General features: G+C 38.7%; 1 protein-coding gene across 5 annotated transcripts in view; it reads right to left on the bottom strand.

Annotated features, from left to right (window-relative positions):
- The window catches only part of ADAMTSL3 (ADAMTS like 3), a 392562-nt gene that overhangs the window by 209885 nt on the left and 167665 nt on the right, over positions 1–15012 (bottom strand). The gene's annotated exons all lie outside the window — the stretch shown is intronic.

Genomic DNA, 15012 nt, shown 5'->3' with positions numbered 1-15012 from the left:
AAATAAGGATTTCATGGAAGTTGCAAGCAGGGGAAAAAAAAGTGAAAACAAGGCACTTGTAAAACTTTTATTCATGAACACTGACTCAAAGATTCAAAGTTTAAATTCTAAGAAATAACTTTTAGGAATCAGGAGGCCAAAAAGTCTCACAGAAGTGTCACAATAGTGAATTCTTTAGCTGAATTCACGTAATAGTATTACTTAAGCACAGTTTTAGCCCTAGGGTTCACATAACCACTGAAATTAATAGTATTATAGTATTGTGTGTATAATGTGTGCATATTTTTTTTCCCCCTGTGAAAAGGAAAGGAAAGCTGCTGGCACCCCCCTGTGGTAGCACCCCACTGTGGGAGAATTTCTCTTCCTTACTTGCTGAGGTCGCCAAGTTAACTGGGCCCTCTATACAAAACATCATCTCACTTACATGTGAAATCTAAAATATGACACAAATGAACATATCTATGAAATAGAAACTGACTCACGGACAACGAGAATGGACTTAATGTTTGCCAAGGTAGGGCAGTTGGGAAGGGTGGACTGGGAGCTTGGGATTAGCAGATGCGAACTAGTATATATAGGATGGATAAAGAACAAGGTCGGACTATACAGCACAGGGAATTATATTCAATATCTATGATAAACCATATGGAAAAGAATATAAAAAAGAATTAAATATGCATAACTGAGTCAGCATGCTGTAGGGCAGAAATTACACTGTAAATCAACTACACTTCAATAAAGTCTAAAAAGCAAAAAAAATTTTAAAGCATAATTCCTAAAAAACAAAAAATTTCCTAATGCATTGAACAGGTATATTTAATCATATTTTCATATGTCACTACATTCACATTAACTGTTAAAATACTCTAAAGAAATACAACTGTCTCTGCCAGGAATTAGCTTGAGGCAATGCTTATATTTTACTTCAGCCACTGGTCTTACTAAACAAATGCTACAAAATAGTGTTGGGGCAACTTTCTCAGACTACTGATACTGTAGGGTCTGAAGTCATATCCCCATATACATATAGGTTTGAGAATCCAGGATGACTACCACACACATTCCCCTCCCCTCCAGCCACTTGCTCTGGGACCCTGCACTCATCTTCCAGGCAGACTTTCCTTCTGGACGTCTGGAATTCCATCTGGCAGGTCCCTTCCTCAGTGCAGGGCTTGCTGCTCTATATTTTCTATATACATTAACTCCTTAAGATAACTCACCTGTCAACTTTTCCAACTTTTCCATGGAGTTATGTTTTTACCCTTTAAGTTTCCCTGGTCAATTCAATGGCAAATTTGGAGCCAGAAAAGCTAAACACAGGCTTAACTCACAATCTTGAATTAAAAGTCAATTGTCACTATGTCATTTGTTTTAGAATAGTTAATCTGGGAAGAACAGAACTGCTACAAATTGAATCCAAAGAGATTATTTTTTTTTTTTTGCTGGTGTGATTTAAATATGAGCCTATATGAAATGACTGAATCAGTCTATGTCAGAAATATATAACTCACTGCATACCCTTTCTGACGACTCTATTTTTATCAACTATAAAAAGAATAAGTGAAAACTAATAATGTGCCAAGAAGTATAAAGGAGGAAAATACATCATGAAAAAATCCCATCATCAAGACCTTTACCCTTAATATTTTAGCATTTCATCTTCCAGTGTTTCTGCCATAATTTATTTACAGATTTATTTATAGCCAATTCAACTGTGTATTCAGTTTAATATTATAACCATATTCCTACTTTATTAATAATTCCTTGGAAAAATTATTTAATGACTACATAATAAACCATTATAAATACATTACTTGTCTTATAGTTTTGCATTTGAATTTTTTTAAATTGTGGTAAAATACACATCACATAAAATTTATGATCCTAACCAATTTTAAGTATACTATGCAAAACTGTAAGTATATTCACACTGTTGTACAGACACTGGGCTTCCCCGGTGGCTCAGACAGTAAAGAATTTGCCTGCAATATAGAAGACCTGGGTTCCATCCCTGGGTAGGGAAGATCCCCTGAAGTGGGAAATGGCAACTCACTCCAGTATTCTTGCCTGGAGAATCCCATGGACAGAGGAGCCTGGCAGGTTACAGTCCATAGGATCACAGAGATTCAGGCATGACTGAGCAACTAACACACACACAACACACACACACACACACACACACACACTAACTTTTGTAGGCACTTGCGCTGTCTCTTGTTTTTCCCTACTTTTAAAATTTATGTATAGTAAAATTCACTTTTGGGGGGGTTCACAATTCCATGAGATTTAACAAACCCATACAGTTGTGTAAGCACTGCCACAATCAACATGTGGAACAGATCCATCATCCCATAAATGCCCTCAGGTTGCCCCCCTGTAGCCAACTTCTCTCCACCCTCAGCCCCTGGCAGCCACTGACTTGTTTTCTGCCCCCATTAACTTTACCTTATCCTGTAAATGGAATCACACAGCATATAGTCTTTTGACTATATTCATCCATGTTGATGTGTGTACCCGTAGTTCACTCCTTAACTGCTGAACACTATTCCACTGTATGTATCACACAATTTACCTATTCACCAGCTGGATATTTGAGTTGTTTCCAGCTTTTAGCAATTGTAAACACAAATGTAAACATTGACACACAGGTTTTGTGTGAACACAACTTCAGTTCTCTTGGGTAAATAAATACTCATAAGCAAGATTGCTGAGTCTTCTTATTTTATATAATAATTTTCTGCTAAACATTTTTATGCTTCCATTTTTGTTCAAATTTAGGTTACATATCTAGAAATGGAAAACAAATACCAATCATTTGATCTTATGACTCTTCCATGCATGCATTTTTAACTCCTGGTTGGCTAAGTATTATTTGACTTGGTCATTTCTTCAAGAAGGGTAACTGTCTCCCACATTACTGAACTTTGTACTTCACAGAGGAAAGGTAACGCTGCAAGATGTACTACTTTTTTCATGATCTTTCCCCTCAAAACTATAGACATGCTTTATTGACTTCTGACATTTAGACTTGCAGAAGACAAGTCTGAGTTTTATTCTATTGTACATGTATTTTATTTTTTTGTGGAAGCATATAGTGTTTTGTTTCATTAGCATTTTAAGTAAAAACCACAGTCAGGGTGTACCTATTAATAGACACGTGTTTATTTTCATCTATTTTGACTAAAATATTTGGCCTTTTTGACTGGAATACTCAAGGTCTTTATTTTCAGTGTTGTATATTATTCTCAGATTATAATTTTGATTACTGCTCTTGTTCCAAGAATACTTGTAATTCTTATGTGCTGTGCAGCTTGTGGGATCTCAGTTCCCTGAAGAGGGATTGAACCTGGGCCACGGCAGTGACCATGAAAGCCTGGAATCCTAACCACAAGGTCACCAAGGAACAACTCTGATACACTTTTTCTTTCTTTGCAATCCTTCATGAACTCATCCTTCTCCACCTACATTTCAAACCATCCTCACCTTACTTTCTGTTTCAATTGCAGCTTGTATTCTAGTCTCTTCATATCTGTTTTCTGGAAGATGCAATCCCTAATGGGAGTTAGAAAACTTATGGGAGAAAGACATCTTGGAGTGAAATGAAGAGCACTACAGCTGCCTCCAAAAGCATGACCTAAATGATAGTTACATTTCTGAACTGAAATACAGACCAGGTAGCCAGTTTTCATTTGGCTACTGCTTCTTATTTTTATTTTTTGGTCTTTATTATATTTAAAAATGTATACATGTGTGCATTCCCTTATACATTTTGAAGATGAATGTTATAAAAGTAAATCCAAAGCATTAGAGTTACAGACCTCATACTGGTTGAGCATTACCAATCTAAGATCCAAAGAGCAGAATTCAATAATGATAAGATTCAGTTGTCCTTGAGGTTTATGCTGGCTTTAGAAAAGGCAGAGGAACCAGAGATCAAATTGCCAACATCTGCTGGATCATCAAAAAAGCAAGAGAGTTCCAGAAAAACATCTATTTCTGCTTTATTAACTATGCCAAAGCATTTGACTGTGTGGATCACAATAAACTGTGAAAAATTCTGAAAGAGATAGGAATACCAGAACACCTGACCTGCCTCTTGAGAAACCTGTATGTGGGTCAGGAAGCAACAGTTAGAATTGGACATGGAACACCAGACTGGTTCCAAATCAGGAAAGGAGTACGTCAAGGCTGTATATTGTCACCCTGTCTATTTAACTTATATGCAGAGTACATCATGAGAAACGCTGGGCTGGATGAAGCACAAGCTGGAATCAAGATTTCTGGGAGAAATATCAATAACCTCACATATGCAGATGACACCGCCCTTATGGCAGAAAGTGAAGAACTAAAGAGCCTCTTGATGAAAGTGAAAGAGGAAAGTAAAAAGTTGGCTTAAAGCTAAACATTCAGAAAACTAAGATCATGTGATCTGGTCCCATCACTTCATGGCAAATAGATGGGGACTGTGGCTGACTTTATTTTTTTGGACTCCAAAATCACTGCAGATGGTGATTGCAGCCATGAAATTAAAAGACGTTTACTCCTTGGAAGGAAAGTTATGACCAATCTAGACAGCATATTAAAAAGCAGAGACATGGGTCCTCTTTCTACCCCCTTCTGATGTCTATGTCAGAAGCTTTCTCTATCTCCTTTATACTTTAATAAAACTTTATAAAAAAAAGAGCAGAGACATTACTTTGCCAACAAAGGTCCGTCTAGTCAAGGCTATGGTTTTTCCAGTGGTCATGTATGGAAGTGAGAGTTGGACTATAAAGAAAGCTGAGCACGGAAGAATTGATGCTTTTGAACTGTGGTGTTGGAGAAGACTCTTGAGAGTCCCTTGGACTGCAAGGAGATCCAACCATTCCATCATAAAGGAGATCAGTCCTGGGTGTTCATTGGAAGGACTGATGTTGAAGCCGAAACGCCAATATTTTGGCCACCTGATGCGAAAAGCTGACTCATTTGAAAAGATCCTGATGTTGGGAAAGATTGACGGCAGGAGGAGAAGGGAATGACAGAGGATGAGATGGTTAGACGGCATCACCGACTCAATGGACATGAGTTTGGGTAAACTCTGGGAGTTGGTGATGAACAGGGAGGCCTGGCGTGCTGCGGTTCATGGGGTCGCAAAGAGTCAGTCACAACTGAGTGACTGAACTGAACTGAACTGAGGTACATGGAGGCAACAAATTAAAGTAACTCAGCCTTGTGCTGTGTGGCACTCCTAAGAGTTTTAATCTGTTCCAATTTTCAAACAATGAATTAGGTTATATTTTATCAGTTATACATTCATTCATTTAATCAAAACTGTTTGAGTACAATATATGTATTAGGCACAGGGCTGAATGCTGGTGATACAGAAATGAATTCAAATTGTTATTGAACTAAAAAGTAAAGATACAGCTCCAAATTGATGCGATGAGTTTAATAATAAGCTATACATGGGGCCTATAGAGACAAGTATCCAGGTATATAGTTCTCTTGACTGTTCTCTGAGAACACCTTTCTATATTATCAAAGTAGGCTGATTCAGTCTTAATATTTTATAACACTATATATTTCCATCTTTGTGACTCATCAAAGGTATAAATTAAAATTTATTAAACTCCCAACCAGGATATATTAAATTTTAAACATTCCAGAATCACCAAACTGGGGGTCTGGCGGGAAAAATTTATGAGGGTGGAGAACTCTCTTTCTTGGTCAAAAGGATACAGCTCCATTCTCCTGGGAAACAACAGCCAGGCCAGTGGACAAGGTCATCTACTTACATGACTCATTTCATTGTGTTTATTATGTGTGGATAAAGGGAGAAAATAAATTATAGAAAAAAGTGAAAGGGTAATTTGAAGTACTCTGTTTTTTTTTTGGAAAGGTCCCAACTGAGGAAAGAGCTAACAGATTAGGGAGTTCAGTTCAGTTGCTCAGTTGTGTCCGACTCTTTGCGACCCCATGAACCGCAGCACACCAGGCCTCCTTGTCCATGACCATCTCCCGGAGTCTAACCAAACTCATGTCCATTGAGTCAGTGATGCCGTCTAACCATCTCATCCTCTGTCATTCCCTTCTCCTCCTGCCATCAATCTTTCCCAACATCAGGGTCTTTTCAAATGAGTCAACTCTTCGCATGAGGTGGCCAAAGTATTGGAGTTTCAGCTTCAGCATCAGTCCTTCCAGTGAACACCCAGGACTGATCTCCTTTAGGATGGTCTGGTTGGATCTCCTTGCAGTCCAAGGGACTCTTAAGAGTCTTCTCCAACACCACAGTTCAAAAGCATCAATTATTCAGTGCTCAGTTTTCCTTATGGTCCAACTCTTACATCCATACATGACTACTGGAAAAGCCACAGCCTTGACTAGATGGACCTTTCTTGACAAAGTATTATCTCTGCTTTTTAATATGCTATCTAGGTTGGTCATAACTTTCCTTCCAAGGAGTAAACATCTTTTAATTTCATGACTGCAATCACCATCTGCAGTGATTTTGGAGCCCCAAAAAATAAAGTCAGCCACTGTTTCCACTGTTTCCCCATCTATTTGCGATGAAGTGATGGGCCCGGATGACATGATCTTAGTTTTCTGAATGTTGAGTTTTAAGCCAACATTTTCACTCTCCTCTTTCACTTTCATCAAGAGGCTTTTTAGTTCTTCTTCACTTTCTGCCATAAGGGTGGTGTCATCTGCATATCTGAGGTTATTGATATTTCGCCCGGCAATCTTGATTTCAGCTTGTGCTTCATCCATGTGTTGTTCCATGTGTTGTCGAGTCCTAACATCCATGTGTTGTCGAGTCCTAACTGTTGCTTCCTGACCCGCATACAGATTTCTCAAGAGGCAGTCAGGTGCTCTGGTATTCCCATCTCTTTCAGAATTTTTCACAGTTTATTGTGATCCACACAGTCAAATGCTTTGGCATAGTCAATAAAGCAGAAATAGATGTTTTTCTGGAACTCTCTTGTTTTTTTCAATGATCCAGCAGTTGTTGGCAATTTGATCTCTGGTTCCTCTGCCTTTTCTAAAACCAGCTTGAACATCTGGAAGTTCATGGTTCACGTACTGAAGCCTGGCTTGGAGAATTTTAAGCATTACTTTACTAGCGTGTGAGATGAGTGCAATTGTGCAGTAGTTTGAGCATTCTTTGGCATTGCCTTTCTTTGGGACTGGAATGAAAACTGACCTTTTCCAGTCCTTTGGCCACTGCTGAGTTTTCCAAATTTGCTGACATATTGAGTGTAGCACTTTCACAGCATCATCTTTTAGGATTTGAAACAGCTCAACTGGAATTCCATCACCTCCACTAGCTTTGTTCGTAGTGATGCTTCCTAAGGCCCACTTGACTTGACATTCCAGGATGTCTGGCTCTAGGTGAGTGATCACACCATCATGATTATCTGGGTTGTGAAGATCTTTTCTATACAGTTCTTCAGTGTATTCTTGCCACCTCTTCTTAATATCTTCTGCTTGTGTTAGGTCCATACCATTTCTGTCCCTTATTGAGCCCATCTTTGCATGAAATGTTCCCTTGGTAGCTCTAATTTTCTTGAAGAGATCTCTAGTCTTTCCCATTCTATTGTTTTCCTCTATTTCTTTGTATTGATCACTGAGGAAGGCTTTCTTTTCTCTCCTTGCCATTCTTTGGAATTCTGCATTCAAATCTTTCCTTTTCTCCTTTGCTTTTTGGTTCTCTTCTTTTCACAGCTATTTATAAAGTGATAACCAAAATCTTCTTGTATCATGATGACTTATAACCCTAGAATGCTTTTGATTCTAATTTCAAAATTAGGGAGGGAAATTATAAAACCATGGTTTAAGATTGTATTTGAATTGATTTAAATACGGGAACACAAAAACTGCGGAAACTTACAAGGAATGACAGTTTTTTAAAAAAGTGTATTAGAATTTCAGTAATAATTTTTCAGATGCATTTTTAGTAATTGTTTCATTTTAATGATTTAAATGAAAAACAAAACTAATTTTGAAAAACTTAACACTGAAAGGAAAGCACTTATTTCCTGGTGGCAGCTATGGTTATGTCTCATAACTACTGGTTATAACCATATGGTTTGGGTCTATACCCCAGTGCCATCTGCTATATCCTAATTGTGAGGCATTAACTGGAATCTTGAATGTTGGACCTGAAAATCTAAACCTAAAATGTAAGTGTATCTCTACTAAAAATCCCACTACAACTGCAGCAAAGTGATATGAAAAAAGAGCATTTTATTTCATGAATTCTCAAAATATAAAGTACCATTTTAGACACATTCCTTCTCCAGTGACTTTTCATGGTGAACCTATCATGTACTAGGATGTGGATATAAGGATACAGGAAGGTTATCTCTTGGTTCCCTTAATAAGTCAGTAGTAAGGGTTTTTAAACTCAAGCATCTGGTGGACATTTTTCACATCCTACTTTACTTTGTCCAACTGAACACACGCTGAACCTACACTGACTGGCCTCTATTGATGTGGCATGCTTTGGTTACAATTTAGCATGAAAATGAATGGCCACTTTATGAAGAGGAATAAAGTAAAATGCAAGTTATTTTAAAGCTAAGGACACTGAAGTTCTAATTCCCCAAGCAGGAACCTGCCAGCTTATTCTGGAAATAATTCCTTTGGCTCAAAGCAGCTGAGCTACAGAAATATGACTTCCAAGTTTTTAATTTCATTCTAATTATTATTTGTAAGAGCTAATGGTTATCAGGAGTATATAAAAATTCAAGAACATCATTTCACAATTATGTATTTTCTATCCATTACAACATTCATAACACCCTGAAATTGAAGATTTTTGAAGCCATAAATTTTATGAATATATAAAAAACATATGTTGATTCCACATGGGGATACAGTAAAAACATTAATAAAATTTCCCTGGAGTTTATAGCACTATAATTTATTGTGTTCATTTGCTGATATATTGACTCAAATACTAGTGTCTTAAAAACTAACAAGCATGTGTTTTCAAGAATAGAAATATATTAATTTTTTAAAACAGTAGTTTAGTTAACTTAAACTTGTCTTTCCCATGGTTGGCACTTGACTAGAATATCAAATTGCAAATTTCTGCAAGCAAAAGAGACATTCTGGCTGGCATATGGTCCACAGTGCAAAAGAACTATGTGTATTTAAATGTAATCAAATTCTGAAATAACTTTATCCACAAAGAAATACATAAGCAAAATAGCCACATTCATGTCCTTTCTTAAATCATGAATTTAAAGGACACTGACAAAAAGAGAAGGCACTGAAATGCTTTCTAAAACTTTGGGATAGCTTTCCGTTGGTTTTTATGTAACCACCTCCGCATACCTCTTCCAAGAAAAGTTGACCACAAAAGCTCAATATTTATGAAAATTTAATGAGTCTCTAAGGCTGTTCAAGGATAAGGAGACCTGATAAGCTTTCCAGGGGAAGTAGATTTCCTTCTTAATAATCTCAGCATACTTCCAAAATTACACTGAATGTCTCAATATGCAAGTGGATACATAAGGTTTGGGGCTGCCTAAAAGGTGGGGAGCATGAATGACAGAATTATTAATGACCCTGCTGCCTTTCCTCTGAAATAATCTAATTTAATTTTTACGGAGAGAAATAATGTTACTGCCCCTGTGTTTTATCAGAGTCATGGAAAGAGTGAGTATATCACAGGCCTGGCCTTGTGTCAGGAGCTAAGCTGAGAACATAGATCCCCTCACCACACACTTGTCATCCTGTAAACATCCCAGAACACACTACACTCTCATTCAACATTTTTTTCTTATATTTGGTAAAGAATCTTCCCTACTTTCAAATATGTATTCAAATTGGATGAGCTCAGGGAGCAAGAAAAAAATTTGGAGAATCTCAGGACCAAATGTAAATTTTAAAACATAGGTTAAGAAGTGTACATAAACAGACTAAAAAATACTGCATAAGTCCTAAAAAAAATACTAATTCAAGAATGGTGACTTGAAATACAGTAGCAATATTTAGGCTAGAACTGTTCTGCGGTCCCTACAATTATTTGTGAAATATTTTAGGTCCAAAAAAATGCCAGAAGGATGCAAATTCATGTCTACACCAGTAAGCTTCATCATTTCTTAAAAGTTTTCTTAGGATTTAAGAAACGTGTCATTACAAATTTGGTGGAAGCCCCCTGCCAAACCTCCTCAATCCTATTCCCCTGCCTCCCGCCCCTTGGTGAGAAGTAACCAAGTAAATGGCATCATAGTTTACATAACCTTCCACAGCGTGATTTTTTTTTGTCTCAACACTGTTTCTGAAAATATCATGTTGATAGATCCAATTCTAACCCACCAATTTTTATGACTCTAGAGTAATCCAATTTATAAATACAGCTCAAATTCATCAATCCTTTTTATTTATTGATTGATTTTCTTAAAAGTCTATGAAGGTTTATGTTGGTCCTGCAATGACCAATCTTACACTGTCACTTAGGGTACTACATTTGCGGGCTTCCCTGGAGGCTCAGCAGTAAAGAATACACCTGCAATGCAGGAGACATGGGTTCTATCCCTGGGTCAGGAAGATCCCCAAAGGAAACGGAAACCCAGTCCAGTATTCTTGCCTGGGAAATCCCATGGACAGAGGAGCCTGGCAGGCTACGGTCCAAAGAGTCAGATACAAGTGAGTGACTAAGCAACAACCACAAAGGGTACATTTGCACTACTTTCTTAGGATACATACTCTAGTGGGACTGTTCCATTGTAGGCATTTACAGCTTCACTAGTACCAGATAACACACTGTCATTTAAAGTGTGAATACCAATTTTCATTCCCATTAGTAGTGCAGAAAAATTTTTGTTTTTACATATCAAGGCCAATACTCGGCATTTTTAAACTGAAAAGTTTCCCAGTCTGAAGAATATGGAATATCTCACTTTGTATTTTTTGCATTTTTGTTGTTTGTGACGTTAATATTTTCATGTTTTAGACTATACAAGTTCCCCTTCTGTGAATTTCCTGTTCGTATCCTTTTCCCATTCTTCTACTAGTTTGCTTTTGTTTTATTGTATTTTAATATCTCATATGCTAATTCCTTATTGGTTATACTCATTATCAAGATTTTCTTCCACCCCATGCTTTTCTTTTTTTTGGCCACAACACAGGGCATGAATGCAGGATCCTAGTTCCCTCACCAAGGATCAAACCCATCCCCATGCAGTGGAAGTGCAGTGTCTTAACCACTGCACCACCAGGGTAGGTCCCTATAGTATATATTTTTATGATACAAAGGTGTTTGCTTAGTCTGCTTGAATTTATAAATATTTTCTTTTGTAACTTATGCCCTTCATGTCTTAGTTAAGGACACAAAGCTCACCCAGAGATCATACAGATATTCTATATATTCTTCTTCTAAATGTTTTCAAGATTGGCTTTCCATAAGCAGATTTTAACCCACCTGGAATTTATTCTTTAATGGATTGACATTTCCCAATATTTTCCCTTTGGATATTAATAATCATATTTGAACCCCACATATGGAATATTCATCCTTTCTCCACCAATTTTTAAATTGCTGTATGGTTGACGTTAATTCAGTCAACACAGAACACTTCTTGTATTGAGGGATCACAAGGATCCCTTAAATTGTCTTCTATAGTCCGTACCTTCTTTCCACCCACCCCCACTTCTTCTTTAATACCAGGCAATTACTGATCTGTTCTACATGTCTATAATCTTTGCATTTCAAGACTATTATACACAGTTCCCGCAGGGAGCACGGTGAAAAATGGATGGCGGCCTTCAACCCGGCGCCCTCCAGGTCCTCTGGCCTCCGGTGGGCAGGTGAATTAGGGGCCTGCAGGCCGGGACCTCCTGCGGGCGGGCGAACTGGGACCCCCGGTGGGTGGGTAGGTGAACTGGGGGCGCACTCACTCGACAGCTTGGGCTGTCTTGCGGGGCCTCAGAGCCCTCACCACCCCCACCCACTGGAAGCCGCAGCAAACCTCACCCTCACCCTCACCGCTGCAGCCTAATGGCGGCGGCCGCTCAGCGCCCGGATCTCGCTAACCAACCACTGGGTTTCTTGGCCCAAGGCTGCAGGGCTTAGGCCAAGGGTCTGCGCGTGTCGGGTACCTGAGGTGACCGCTCACCGCGTGGGGGCTGACAAAGGCTTTAACGACCCAGAAGGTGAGCGGAGCCGTGGTGGGTGACGGGTAGAAATGAACGGTTCGGCAGTTGGTGGTGATTCTACCAAGTCCTTGACATCGAAAGATACTAAGAGAAATGATGGAATAACTTACCGCATGCAGCCAATAGTTAACTGCCCATCGCCCTTTGGGAAGATTTACTGTCCATTTATAGAAGGCCTATGTCTATAATATGAAAAAGCTGCTCTCAGCTTTCCCCTCAACCTTTCAAAAGAAAACTGTATCTAGGCCTTCTAGATGCAAAGAGGTTGCTGAAGTATGATAAAGTCAAGTTAGAAAATCACCTATCTTGTAAATGCCCCCCTTTTTTTTAACCATAGAAAAGACATGTCTTCTGGAAATGACTTTTCTAAATGGAGTTGTTTGACCATCTCTAGAAGCGACCTCAGGAGCCCCCAAGGCCCACATTTGTCCAGTGGGTTAGAGGACATGGAATGGATGATATTGAGGAAGTAAAGCAGGTTCTAGGTCAGACTGGCCATCCTTAGAAGACATTTCCATATGATAACCATTGTTCTGTGTGTGCGTTTTATTCCTCACCACTGTATAAATATAGTTGACAATAAGTACTTTTTGGTAATATCTAGTCTTTCTAACGGAGAAGGCAATGGCACCCACTCCAGTATCCTTGCCTGGAGAATCCCAGGGACGGGGGAGCCTGGTGAGCTGCCGTCTATGGGGTCGCACAGAGTCGGACACGACTGAAGCGACTTAGCAGCAGCAGCAGCAGCAGTCTTTCTAAATGTTCTGAAGTCCTGATATATGGAAGTAGTAAAACTAGAAGTAGTAAAAAGACATTTTGTAAACATCTTTATGTTAAAATTCCTTTGAAATACTGTTGGGGGTGGTGGTGGTGGCCAAACCACCTCTTTGAACATTGCATTGTATCTATGCACTGGTTGACGACTGGGGGTAGCCGGGGAAGAAGGAAGTGCAAAGAGCTCTGTGCCTGAGTGTTTATAGTGGGGCAAGACTAAGCACTGTGTTTTTTATGTTTGTGCATTTTATTTCACTTTGTTGTGTATATAGTTTATATAAGGGACAAGTGAGTCCTAATTTACAACATTTAGTCTTTCTAGATGTTAAAGAGATTGCTAGTGGAGGACAGAAATAGAGTTAGTAAGTTAATACATTTTGTACATTTTGTGTGAAAATTTCCAGGGAAGATCGTCTTCTGAAAAATTGAGCTTTATTGCCCTCTGGGTTGGTGGAGGGGGGAGAGATGGGAAAGGGGTTGGTCTTAGGCTAGAATGCCTGTATTTTGAAGACATTTTCAGATTATAACTGTTTCATGTGTGCAGTTTATTCAAGACTGCTCTGTATATAGTGGACAAATGAAGTCCTTATTTGAAACATCTAGTCCCTTTAGATGTTTAGAAGTGCCTGACATAAGTTTAATGTAGAAGTCATAAAATATCATTTGTAAATATCTTTTTGCTCAAATTCATAGGAACTATTGTCTTTGGGAGTGTTGAATGTTAAACCACCTCCATGAGCAAGTATATTGTTGTTTGTATTTGTTCTGTAGTTTGGAGGAGGTGGGAGAGAAAGAACTGCAAAAGGTAATATGCTAGTGTGTCCGTACCTGGACATATTCAGACCAAACCATTTTCTGTATGTTATATGCATTTTGTTTGGTGGTGTATATAGTGGATAAATGAGTCCTAATTTTGCAACATCTAGTTTCCAGATTGAAGGCAGGAGGAGAAGGGGATGACAGAGGATGAGATGGTTGGATGGCATCACCGACTGAATGGACATGAGTTTGAGCAAACTCCAGGAGGTGTTCTGTGAAGGACAGGGAAGCCTGGCATGCTGCAGTCCATGGGGTCACAAAGAGTCGGACACTACTGAGTGACTAAACAATAACAAAGTCTCTGCTTTTGTAAACATCTTTTTATTAAAATTCCTGTGAAATATTGTTGTTTGAGGGGGGTGGCCAAACCACCTCTTTGAACACTGCATTGTATTTGTGCACTGGTTGAAAGATGGGGGTGAATGAGGTTGCCAGTGACTGACAAAGTAGTCAGTAAAAAAAATTAGCACAGTTTAAATAAAATTAGCACATTTTGTACACATTGTGTGGAAGTTCATAGGCCAGCTTGTCTTCTGTAAATGACTTTTGGATGTGAATTTGTTCAGTCGCCTCTAAGCATTACATATGCCTGTACTTGTCCACTTGATTGGTGGTGGAGAGAGGAAGTGAGGGAGGGAATTGTTCAAGCCAAACTGGTCATATTTAGAAGATACCCTAGATGATAAGCACTGTTATGTGTCTTCTCTTATGCTCATGCTCAGTCGTGTCCGACTCTTTGTGACTCTTTGGACTATAGCCCAACAGGCTCCTCTGTCCATGGGATTTTTCAGGCAAGAAAACTGGAGTGGGTTGCCACTTTCTCCTCCAGAGGATCTTCTTGACCCAGGGATCAAACCCACATCTCCTATGTCTCCTGCATTGCAGGTGGATTCCTTACCTGATGAACTACTGGAGAAGCCCCCAAATAATTACTATTTCTTGTCTTGTTCAAGACTTAGATGGGTGAAAGTTTATTTAGCAGTGCTGTGTACATAATGGACAAGTATCTAGTCTACTTTTACAAGTATCTAATAAAAGACAATATCTAGTCTTTTAGATATTTAGAAGTACTTAATGTGTTTAAAAGTAGAAGTAGTAGAATAATGCTTCTTATAAATAGCTTTTAAAAACTGATGGGATCACAAGCAAGGAAATCGAAACTGTCATCAAAAATCTTCCAGCAAACAAAAGCCCAGGACCAGATGGCTTCACAGCTGAATTCTACCAAAAATTTAGAGAGGAGCTAACACCTATCTTACTCAAACTCTTCCAGAA

Source organism: Cervus canadensis, chromosome 17 (assembly GCF_019320065.1).
Source record: "Cervus canadensis isolate Bull #8, Minnesota chromosome 17, ASM1932006v1, whole genome shotgun sequence".
NCBI lineage: Eukaryota > Metazoa > Chordata > Mammalia > Artiodactyla > Cervidae > Cervus > Cervus canadensis.
Note: the sequence above shows the minus strand (reverse complement) of the source record. Positions and strands in the feature narration are given on the sequence as shown.